The following is a 12,929-nucleotide window of genomic DNA, read 5'->3' on the forward strand; positions in this document are numbered from 1 at the left end:
TCTCTACCCCTCCCCTTTCCAATTATTCATCCCATCCGTTTGGAAAATGTAGCTTGCATTGTAATTTGTGCCAAGCACCGTGCAAGGCCCCAGGACTACAGAGTCGACGAGGACAGAGTATGGTTGGCCAATCTAATGATTAAAACAGAAAGTGCCAAGTGTTTTTACTAAGGACTGGACAAAGGGTAGAACCACACTTATTTGGCATTGAACCTAACGTGATTTGCCATCAGGGTCCTCCAGCCCTCCTCCCGCTAGCACGCCACATGCATTGCTGACACGGGAAGCCCCTGTTCTCTGTATCCGCACGGTTTACCTTTTGTTTTCAAATCTGTGCTGCTCTTCCCTCCTCCTCTCCCCCAGTGGACCCAGGAGAGCAGGTAGCCAGGCAAAACCACAGGGATTATCTCCCTTGTCATGCACCCCATCCAGGTGGCCAAGACGGTGACCCCAGGCCAGTGCAGATGCGTTTCCCACAGTGACAAACTGGGACTGTGAAAGGGAGGGCAGAGCCAAGATGTCCTCCTTTGCCTCCTCTTTGCCCTGTAAGGCAATTTTTACATGATGGCTTTGCTTTGCTTTGTCCATGTCATCGTTTTCCACCTCCCCAGCAATTTTAATTTACAACAAGCTTTGCTGTGTTATTTTTCACAAAAGGAGCCATTAATGTGTTAGCAATTGCAGCACTGGTGCAGGACGGCAGCCAGGAAGTGGCCGTGGCCGGGTGTGTGGGGCGCAGCTGGAAGGCAGCCATGAGGAAAACAGAGGGCTGGCCGGTGAGCGCAGCTGCAGGGGAGGGGAGCGCGGGCTGGAGGGCTGCGGCTGGGAGGGACAGTCCAGGGAAGAGAGCAAAGATGAAAAAACACCCGATAAAGCCACCAGGTAAGTGCCTGCGCCAAGTAGAATAAATAGATTTTTACTAAGAAAAAGCTACTCTTTGCATATAGGCCAAGGATAATGATAGTAAAGACATTATCGCCTTGGTTCAAACCTGAATAATTTATATTTTATATCATATGTCAGTCAGGAAAAACTAAGGGTCAGCCTGGGGCTAACTCTGTGTCCTCATCGTTCCAATCTTTCTACTCACTTGCTCCATAGCCTTGGATAAGCTACCTCCCCATTCTATGAGGACATTATTTCAGGTAACCATTGTGGTTTCTTGCAATTCTAGAATTCTGTGAACTCTATCCCTGGCCCCCAAATTGTTTAGAAGGACCCTTGCTAAGGCATTTTCTTCCAGATTAGAAGCCTGGAATATGAGTCGAAAATTGAAGTCCGACCCCTGACTCTGACAGAGGGTGGCCTTGTCAGATTAGACAAATCCCCAGGCCACCATTTCGTCATCTGCCTGGTTCGGACGGGAACCCCTCTCCCGACAACTTCACAAGATGGTGGCCACACAAAGTGGAAAGAAGAGAGACCGGATTCCAGCCTCCCAGGGCCTACAGTCCTAGTAGGGAGAGATGAGAAAATGGACGATGAAGTCACAGGTGTAGGCAAGTTTCCTGAGGAAGCCAAGTCTCTGCCTGGCCCTGAGGGACAAGGAGAACTGCCGAGGTAAGTAGAAGAGCACGTGGGATCTTGTTCAGACTGTTCAGGCACAAATCCTGGCTCTGTCACTTCCCAGCTTCATGACCTTGGCCCAGACAACTACTTTTCCCGATTGATTTTCTTACCAGTAGAGATAATCATTGGACCTGCAGCCAGTTAGTTGTAAGGATTACATGAGATTTCATAGTCTTGCGCATAAGTACCCAGTAAATATAGTAAGAGGAATGGAAATATTATTAGTATGTATTAGAAAGAACGTTCCTCAGGTAAGTGGACGTTCATAGAGGTCAACAATAGAAACGGTTTACCAAAGAGGTGGAACTTCCATTTTGCTCTCATTCATTTCTTCATTTATTTTGTCTCTGAATCAATAAATTATTAAGTGCTAATCATATACCACCCGCTGTTCCAGTCACTGTTCCTGAGTTCCAGGGGATTATACGCTAAGGGAGCCAGACAAGCAAACAAACCATTCAAGTCCAGGTCAAGAAGTCAAGGACAGGCAACACTTCAATAGAGAGTGGTGAGGGGTTGGGGTAGAGAGGGGATTGTGGAATTTCAGGCAATGGAAACAATATGATAGAAGGCACAAAAAGATGGATGGGCTTGGGAAAGCTTCCCCAGGAAACCCTGACGTCACCAACAGAGTCTAGCAGGCCCAACACACAGTCATGATGACCTAAGGAGGGACTGGTAGCTCACACGAACACCATGATGGATTCCACTGTTTGGGCACATGAACTGCAATTTATTGTCTCCATCGGGAACTCAGTGTTCAGCCGGGGCTTCCTACAAATCTAGGGAGTGGGAACTCATCAAGTGCTCCCTCCTTACCCCCCATTCCTTCCTCACACACTGTGTTATGGCCTGGGGAAGTCCTCTCTCCATGCTGGGTCTTCTTCAATACATCCTGTCTTTATGATCAACTGTTTTGACCCAGACATGAAACTCAACTTTTTTTTAGGTCCTTCAGAAGAATATATTCTTACAAAAGCATTAGTGAATGCACAAACTCAAAAAGGTAAACCTAGACATTCCCTTCGTCCTTGTTTTTTTCTTATTTGCACGCAAACCCTCGCTATGCAGGGGTTTTCCTCTCTCTAGCTCATCTCCATTTGGCCCCGAGCCTGCTGGGCTCTCTCCTCACCCTCCCCAACTTCCTCCCTCTATGAACAAGGGAAAATGCTGCTTCGTGCAGCCCACACCCAAACAGATGGGCCAACACAACCAAGGTCATATATAGTCAATAGCATCCACTCTCCTTACAAAGCCTCAAGTCAATTTCAATTAAACCACATCTGTTGAGTTCTGTTACATTAAAATACTTTGTTAAGAAGTGACAGCTAAATCTGGTTACCATTCTGGGATCCAGAGTCAGCAAGGTAAGTGAAACCTTTGCAAAACGGTGCCCAAGCCTCCGTGGGCGAGTTACCCTTTACTTACTGAACTGCTGAATTTCTTTTATCAGTTTATTCCTTTTTGTAAAGCAAGGATAAGAAATATGCCTACTTCAAAAGTCATTTTAATGACTAATAATAATATAGTCACACATAGCTCAGATTTCATGGAATTTACAACTTTCGAACAGAATGGAATGTCCATTGTCTCCTTCAAACTAAAAACGAACCAAAACTCCCCATGTACTTTAAACCTATTTATTAGAGTCTGCTGTGCCTTGCTAACGCTGGAAATCTACCGATGTGTGACCTCTTTCTTCCCCCGATGCATCCACAAGGAGCCAGTTATCAGTGTGAATGATCGTGTGTCTGTGTCAGTGAAAAACACAGCCTAGAAAGACTCGTAAATGCAAATTATGACATTGTCTGCACTGTGCCATCACTCTTTACTTCTTTGTTCTTTCCTTTCCTGCCTTTCTCAACTTTAAAAAACAATTGCCATTGACTGTGTTCATAATCAAAAAAGAAAAGTAATCTTACAGAACAAAAACAGTCACCAACTGCCGAACAGTTCAGCCCTAGGACTCGTTCCAGCCAAAAGGTGAGCATATGGTGACTTCATAGAAAGAGATTATAAAACCAAACCCTTTCATCTAACCAGCCGCCTGGTGGCTTATAATTTAATATGCAGAAGTAGCCGTTCTTTCCAATGCTGCTCACCATCCCCAGAGACCACGGAACAGGTGCTCCGTCTGTCAGATGGCCAATAGGAAACCATCATTTAAAAGTCCTCCACTCACCAAAGTCCTTGGCGCTCTTCAGGGCCAAGCACTCGGCTTCCTCAGAAAACTTCTTACTCCTCCTAAGACCTGCCCAGGGTCCCTTCCTTGCTCCCGCAATACTGTCTTCCTTCTCTCTCCTGTCTGTCATGTTCACTGGTGAGTTTCCAATGCCTAGTGAGGTGTTTTACACATAGTGGACATCCAAGACCTATGTTTTAAAATTAATCTGAATTTCTGATGGATTTTCAGTTTCTGCTGGGAAGACCTCTGTCGAAGCTCTAAGCAATGGATAATTGAAACTATGTGTAAAATCACTTTGAAAATTACAAAATTCTATTAGGAGGCACGGAATGATGATGATGGTTTTGATGACGGTGAATGCCATCACCTGCTCTCTTTCTCCAGCATCATTAGGTGACCATTAATTTTATCCTTTAAAGAGCTACTCACTAATGATGGGTGAGTTGGAAAACCCACCAGTCAGTCACAATTGTCACTTACATGTTCAGAAAGTGTATGTCTCCATCCTAGGGACCTGAATGCCAATTTTGTTGTTGTTATGACCTCTGAACTGCATTGAAATCAACATCAGATCAGTCAGCGCCTGACTTGGCATTTGACGAGCGTGGCGTAGAGCCTTGCCAATGCCCCTGAGGCGACTGGGACACTGAGGGGGCAAAGAGGTTCGGGTTGGTTAAACAGGTGCAGCCCTGTATTAAGTTAGATGCTGTTTTTAAGTCTAATGACAGCATATGAGTCCAGGGGAGGTAGAGTAGTGATTTTTGTTTGACGTACCCATTGCACAACAAATATTTAAGTAATCAATACAAAGAGAGCCCTAAGACAAACCCTACCATAGATTATGACTTCATGAATATAGACGTCGTGACCCTTGCTTTTTGTTTTACTCCCAGTAAGAGTCTGCTTTTGGAATTAGCTGCTGATTAGCTGGACCCAATGAGTAAAATTGGTTTCTCAGAGTTAGGTGGTTTCCTGTTTATATGGTTGCCTGGCAGGCACTCCTAGCCCACGCTGGCGCCCTGCATCTTCCCTGTCTACGGCTGATGGATTTCCACGGATCTGGGTGTCTCCGTGGGCCTCTTTTGTTGGCAGACTCAAAGGTGAGCTCATTAGCCATACCCCCAGGAAAGATGTTCTTGGAAATCAACCTCACTCTGAGTCACATCTGCCGGTCCCCTACAGAGACTGTACAATGTCTTGCAGATTGGTTCTGCCCACAGGCTTCCAGGAGAAAGGAACTGAAAATCTCTCATGGACTAAAACAGCACAGTGTCAGTTGGAGAAGGACTTCACTCCACAGAAATTCAGAGCAAAGGCAGGCTTCTAGTTCACGGCATGCATAGGTTAGCCTTGATAAAATGTGCAGGTCTCTGCAGAGAGCTGTTAAAAAAAAAAAAAAAAGGGGAATTGGTGAACAAGTAGATTATTGATGAAGAAGAATCAGACTCAGCTCTTCCCAGAATGGTACCATTCCTTGTTCTAAATTCAAAACCCCACACGTCTGCGCTTCTGTGTACATAATGCTGACTGTTGCTTCAACAAGGTGTCATTAATCACCTATGCTGTTCCCAGCACAAACTGCAAGAAGCCAGAGGTGTAAAGCACACTCCTTTACTCAGGGAGATTGTGTCCTAGATAGGGAGACAAAAACTAAAATCTGGAAAGTTCCGTAAACAAAATAAGGCTGCTTATAATCAAGCATACAATGAGTGATGCAGGAAATCTTATACTTTTGCTGGGACAGGAAGATCACCGTGGGCTGATGAAACAGGAGACTCTGCGACAGGTGTAAGGAGACCAAGGTCCAAGCCAGTAGCGAGCAAACCTGTGCAGTAGGGATGCTCACCCGGAACCTGAGGGGGATCTTGGGGATTGTGAGACCAATTCTTGCATCTTACCAATAGGAGGCTAAGCCCACTGTGGTACATGACTTATTCAAGGACACCCCGTGCGTTAAGGGCAAAGCTAGGTCTAGAGTTCCAGGCTCTTGGTGATGTTTCTCCCAGGTCTCCGTGCAGCACGTTAGTCGGACAAGGGAGAGGGAGATTTGGGCCTTGCACTCTGTGCTTGAATAGGTTTTCCTGTTCACGGCCTGCAGCCAGCTATTCTAGACAGGCTTGTTACTGACATCCTAGAGATGGCTTCAGAGGTTTCTGAAATAGTAGGTAACTTGCCCAAGCTCACCCCATTGGTGGAAGTGAATTTTGAACCCAAGTCTGGCAATTTTCAAAGCCCAGTTTCTCTCTGCTCTGTCAGCCTGGAGTCAAGAGTTTCCACTGAGAGCAAAGAGAGAAAGTGTTGACACTTCGTATTTTGCAGCTTCATAGATGAAAGGTGCACAATATGAAGAAATGATTCACATACTCCAGTAGTTTACATATGCCCTTGAGGGAAGAGGCAGCAATGGGGAACATCGTTGGACGTCCAAAAGGTAGACAAGTTGTCTGAAAATCAACACGGGGCTGCTCTACTCTCTCACATTGTCGTAGGCCCTACCCGTGATCGTAAAATCAGGAACAGATTTAACATCTCCCGCAGTTACGATAACACTTGTTGTCTACCTTTGAAAAAATGTTTCCTACAGAACAAACCCTCAATTCCACGAACTCGGTCTAATCCAAGTAAGCAGAATTGCTCTGACAACTGACACAATAATGCCTTGGCTTGGTCCCCCAGCCCCCACTACTGTTTTCGCTCTCCACACAGACTCACAGTCTTGGTTCCCTAGCTGTGTGAGCTCTGGGAAGCTTTCTGCCTGGAGAATCCGTTAGCTCAATAAACCCCACTGTCCTCCCCGGTTGATTATACCTTAGGATACCCTGTCTGATAGCAGAAGTGTGTTGAGCTAACCTCAAATCTCTAACCCACCTCATCCCACGAGGCTTTCTTCCAATGTTATTTTAGGGCGTGCATGGTACCTGCATCATAAACCAGACTGATCACTGGCATTGGCTAATGGCAACCAATTCAATAGACACATACATTACTTTTCATTAGCTGTAATACCCAGGGAGGAGATGGGCACCTAATCTAAGAAAGGAGAATACTGTGTTCTAGTTTTATTAGACATGGTAAAGATCTCACTTGTGGGAAGTGGAAAAGTAAGCAAATTTCCAGAATAGTGACCATGTTGAGGTCCCTCTGCATGAAACCTGTCTCTATGGCCATTAAGGAAGGTGCTTCTTAGACCACGTGCAGCTTCAGTCCACACAGGCCTCAGAGAATTCAGAGCAGGTCTCCATTTTCTGAGCTAGCCAGGTCTTTGGTTTACCTACGGCTGTAGATATATGCATCAGATGATGACGATGAAACAATTAATTATTTTTATGCATACTCTGAGCCAGGTATCTTACTCAGCCCTGAAATGCACCTCATTTGAACACTCATAGCAGACTTACGAGGCGGTTGTCATCAGCCTAATTTTACAAATAAAAAAACTGAGACTCAGGTTGAATTATTTTCTCAAGGCTACACACCACACGTCAGAGGAGAGTCGGGCTTGGCTGAGCCCAGAACATGAACAGTCCGATACAGACGTTGCTATGATGCCTTTCATAGGCCATAAACGCCAGCGGCATCCTGTCTCTCACCGTCGGAAGCCAGCATGGGCACCGGATCAACTTAATCTCAAGCTCATCTGAAACCACCAGACCAGTCAATCCCTCCCGGTACAAATGGTTCATTAGTCAATGGGTACAATGTAGTCCCTTCACCTAGCGGAGTATCTAGTGTATTGTTGGAGCCAATGAATGACTTCCTTGGTTGGTTACTTGTGGCTGATGCTCTAAGTAACAGCCACTTCACTCATCTATTCTCTCCCACATTCTTGATTCATATTCTTCCAATCGTATCCCTTCACTGTTGCTCTCATCTTCACATCCCCGAACATTCCTACCATCTAGGCTCCTAGAACTACTATCCCATGGTTCAAAGTCATCCTAATCCTAATCACCCACCTTCCCTCTTTTCACAGACTCATGCCTCACCTCCTGCTTTTATGTCAATCTTGTTTGTGCCTGCAGCCCTCTCAGGTGGGGACATGCGCTCACATAGGCTCTGAGTACTGCGACTCATCAGAATAATTTCCACCTCCTAAGCAAGTCTTGAATTTGACCCCTTTTATTTATTCTCCAACTACCACCTTTTTTCAGACCCTGATCACTCCTCCATCTCCTTAGCTATATTCTTTTCTTCAGGACCTCCATCCATCTTTCTGAACATAAATACAATATGTTGCATCCCTACTTAAAATCCTTCTGTAACCCACAACAATACGGTCAATTAGTCTTGGACAAAGCAGGAAAGAATAAGCAATGGGAAAAAGACAGTCTTTTCAACCAATGGTGTTGGGAAGACTGGACAGCTACATGCAAAAGAAGAAAACTGGACCGCTTTCTTTCACCACACACAAAAATAAACTCAAAATGGATTAAAGATGCAAATGTAGATAGGAAACCATAAAATCCTACAAAAGAACACAGGCAGTAACTTCCTTGACTTTGGCCATAGCAGCTTCTTTTTAGATATGTCTTCTGAGGCCAGGGAAACAAAAGCAAAAATAAACTATAGAACTTCATCAAAATAAAAAGCTTCTGCACATTGAAGGAAACAATCAACAAAACTAAAAGGCAACCTACAGAACGGAAGAAGATATTTGCAAATACATATCCAATAAAAGCTTAGTTTCAAAATATATAAAGAATTTCTACAACTTAACATCCAAAAAACAAATAGTCCAATTAAAAATGGGCCCAAGACATGAACAGACATTTTGCCAAAGAAGACATCCGGATGGCCAACAGACATGAGAAGATGCTCAACGTCACTCATCATCAGAGAAATACGAATCAAAACTACAATGAACTATCAGCTCACACCTGCCAGAATGGCTAAAATCAATAACACAAGAAGCAGCAGGTTTTGGCAAGGATGTAGAGAAAGGGGGAACTTCTTGCACTGTTGGTGGGAGTGCAAACTGGTGCAGCCCCTCTAGAACACAGTATGGAGGTTCCTCAAAACGTTAAAAATAGAACTACCCTACCCTACAGTCCAAAAATTGCACTACTAGGTATTTACCCAAAGGAAAAAAAAATGCTAATCCAAACTAATTCAAGGGGATACATGCACTCTGATGTATCTAGCAGCATTATCTACAATACCCAAATTATGGAAACAGCACAAGAGTCCACTGACTGATGAATGGATAAAGAAGAAGTGGTATCTATCTATCTATCTATCTATCTATCTATCTATCTATCTATCTATAATGGAATACTACTCAGCCATAGAAAAGAATGAGATCATACCAGCTGCAAGGTCATGGATGGAGTTAGAGAGTATTATGCTAAGTGAAATAAGTCAGTCAAAAAAAGATACATACCATATAATTTCACTCATATGTGGAATTTAAGAAACAAAACAAATGAGAAAATGGGAAAAGAGAGAGAGAGAGACAAACCAACAAACAACTCTTAATTATAGAGAACAAACTGATGGCTACCAGAGGGGAGGTAAGGGGGGGATGCGTTAAATAAATGATGGAGATTAAGGAGGGGCACTTATGATGAGCACCGGGTGATGTATGGAAATGTTGAATCACTATATTGTACACCTGAAACCAATATTACACTGTTTGTTAACTGACTGGAATTTAAATAAAAATTGAAAAAAAATCCTTTCATAATTCCTAAACACATTGCAAGCAAAACGCACATTCCTTTCAATGACATGGTATCCTTCACACTCTGCCCCCCAACCGCCTATACTCCAGCCATGCAGAATTATTCACATTTGCCTAAAGAGACCAGGTCGGTCATATATTGTTTCCAGTACCCAGATGGCTCTGTACCAGAACCTTCTTTCCTGGGCAGACTTGCAGTGCTCTATTTCCTGATTCCCAGGGTGAGTTAGAAGTCCCTGGCAGGTACTGTCCTAACACCTAATTATACCCACCTCGTAGCCACGTCGTACGTGTGCATTTTCCTGTTTTGCCAGAGACTAAATGTTCTCTTGTCCCTTTCACCCAGTGATCAGCATCAGTACATATTTGCTACCCATTAACTATTCAAAGGATGAAAGAAGTGCCTTCCAACACCTAAGAGTCTACAGTTCCACGAAAAGTAACTACGCGCAGAACTCACCATCTCTTTCCCAAACTACCGCACCAGCTTTCTGCCTAAGCTCCTTCTCTCCGTTCTTCCTTGTCTCCGTCAAATCCCAGGCACACACGGCCACCGGAAGAAGCTGATGGTGATCTTTCCCTCTAATCTTGCACTCCATGCTCCCCATAGGGCATGGGTTTACGTCCCACTTCCTCATAAAGCATCAACGCTCTCCATGGGGGTGTCCTCCGCTTCTCCTGGCCCCATTTCCCCACCTTCCTTGATCCCTCCCGGGCTGGGTTAGGAAGCTTTCGTGGGAGAACCCACCATACTGTGCACAAAACACCATCACTATCTCTGCCACAATGCCTTCTGGTAACTATTTAAATCATGTTCCCATTGCCAGATAGTAAACTCCTCGAGGACAGGAACTGTGTCCTGTTTATCTCTGGATCCCTGGTCACTAGCACAGTGATTGACTGATAGCCGCTGCTCAGTGATGGGTGTTGAATTACTAGTATCCAGGCTGGCAAGAAAGTAGTGCAAGGAAAAGCAAACTTTTGGACAAAGAACAGGCCGTTCAGCAGACTTTAAATTTGATGTATCTCAGAATGTTCAGGAACTTACATTTTTCATCAAACGTTTTCAGCGGAGGATAATATTTCATAAATACTCTTTGGTGCAAATCAAAAGCCAATTATATCATAAAAGATAAGTCGAAAATAAACATGCAGATAATCTTCATAAAATGCAGTGAATGTCATACAGCAAGACGTTTTTAATACACATTTGCATAACTAACGATACGTAGCACTCACAGCATTGCACGTACAGATAGCATCACAGCGGCTAATTGCATTCTGCTCTGTGCTCTGTCTCACTGTTCACCAACGTCTGATCACACCCCATCACCAGTCGATGGGTCAGCAAGGATTTATTGAAGATTTCTTGTGAGGATAGCACTGATGTGGGAACAGAGGCAAGAGGAGGACAAAGCAGAAACTGACACCCCACACCGCCCCCCCCCCATGGGATGTACATGACATCCCTCAGGCACTCCTGGCTGCCCTGAAGGACAAAGAAATAGTTACCCTATAGAGACCACAATCCTGCAAGACTTGAGTCTCCCTCAGTTTACAAATGTCTTAGCAATCGACAAGAACAAAGCATTTCTATCAGTAACCCAGCTTCCGGAAGGGAATGTAGATACAATTGAATGTCTTTGTAACCTGCAGCCTCCAGGAAGTTCCCAACTGTCTTCATGTTAATTCCTTACTAGAGGGGTAAACAACCTTAACTTGACCAGGGCAAGGCCTCGGGTATCCTGCGAGTCTTCTTTAACATATGAAAGTCCTTTCTCAACCTCCCTTTTTCCTTACCTCCTCCAACCCCATAGTGTATAATCAGCCAGCCCTCACAACCCGGGGGCAGCGGCTCATTCTGCCCACAGGTCCTGTCCCCATGCTTTAATAAATCACCATTTTGCACCAAAGACGTCTCAAGAATTCCTTCTTGGTCATCGGCTCCAGACTCCACCCCACTGAACCCCACCTGTATTCCACGACCTCATCAAGCAGCACACTGGTTGCAGTGGGGGAACAATGGAACAGCAGCTTTCCGACACTCAAGCCGCTCACAGTGTGTTTGGGTAGGACAGAGACACCCAGGGGCAATACAGGACAACCTGTGGACATAGAACTCAAAAGCTGACCACTGCAGATCTGATGCGGGGCCCGGACTGCGAGTGAATGGAGGAAGTGCAAAGGCCGTGGAGAGCTCGAATAGAGAGAAGGCTCCTACAAGGTCGGAGGGTCAACACCTGCCTCATTGTTTGTGTCTTCATTAAAACTGAGCTTCCAGTCATCGCCATCTCTGGGCGCCAGTTGAGTCCCAGTCATACACGTTCTGTTCGTGATTATTACCATGAGCACTGTAAAAGGAGACTTCAAAATGGAGCAAGCAAGCCTAGCTAGGAAAGTCTCTTTTAAAATAGGGCCATGGGGCACCTGGGGGGCTCAATCAGTTAAGTGTCTGCCTTCAGCTCAGGTCATGATCCCAGGGTCCTGGGATCGAGTCCTGTGTTGGGCTCCCCGCTCAGCTGGGACTCTGCTTCTCCCTCTCCCTCTCCCCCTCCCCCAGCCTCAAAAAAGTAAATAATAGCTTTTAAAAAAATAAAATAAAATAATAAAATAGGGTACAGGGCGCCTGGGTGGCTCAGTGGGTTAAGCATCCGACTCTTGATTTCAGCGCAGGTCATAATCTGAGGGTCGTGGGATCAAGCCTTGCGCTGGGCTCACACTGGGCATGGAGCCTGCTTAAGATTCTCTCTCTCCCTCTCTCTCTGCCTTTCTCCCACCACCCCTTCCCCCCTCTCACACACACTCTCTCTCTCAAAAATATAAAATAAAATAAAAGTAAAACAATAAAATAAAAGAGGGTGGCAAGGCCGTAAGAGAGGAGGAATTTATGCAGGTCCTCATCAGGGGGACTATGAACTTTTGCCAGCTCCAGGTCCTCAGCCTGGCCTCACCTCCCTCCTCACCCAGACATGGAATCTTTTGTATTCTTCACTTGGAAAGGAGCCAGGGTGATTTGGCAAGTTTTGATCCCTCATTTGCATATTAATCCAACCAATCCCAGTTAACCCAGTTTCATAGAGGACCTAAGTGAGACCTGTACTGATGACCTTTTGCCTTATAACTCTGCCCCCTCTTTGTCTTCCTTGGAACACTGGTCAGGTTTCTATGTCTCCTGAATTGCAATTCTAATTGCCCAAATAAATGGCTGATAGCTTTAATTTTCAGGGGATTCTTTCTCTGTCAACAACGCAAACATAAGAAATAACCATATAGCTCTTCTACAGAATTGTGTGGTGGGTATTACTGCCTCTATTTTGCAAATGAGCAAGTGGGCACTCAGAGATTGTGACTTGCCCAAGTACACAGCTATGAGACAAGACTAAAGCTTGAATTCACGTCTTCTGACCCCCAAATCCAAGCTCTTCCCAGTATGGTGCAAGAGGCAAATGTCAAATGTTGCAAAAAGTATCATTAGTACTTCCAAACTCCTTCCAG

At 44.9% G+C, this 12,929-nt stretch overlaps 1 pseudogene; it reads left to right on the forward strand.

The window, feature by feature from the left end:
• The first annotated feature begins 1,474 nt into the window (after positions 1-1,474).
• The window catches only part of LOC123791048 (small ribosomal subunit protein uS5-like), a 31,074-nt pseudogene continuing 19,619 nt past the window's right edge, over positions 1,475-12,929 (forward strand).

This window comes from Ursus americanus, chromosome 2, assembly GCF_024610735.1.
Source record: "Ursus americanus isolate L20-20 chromosome 2, mUrsAme1.1.p, whole genome shotgun sequence".
Taxonomy (NCBI): Eukaryota; Metazoa; Chordata; class Mammalia; order Carnivora; family Ursidae; genus Ursus; species Ursus americanus.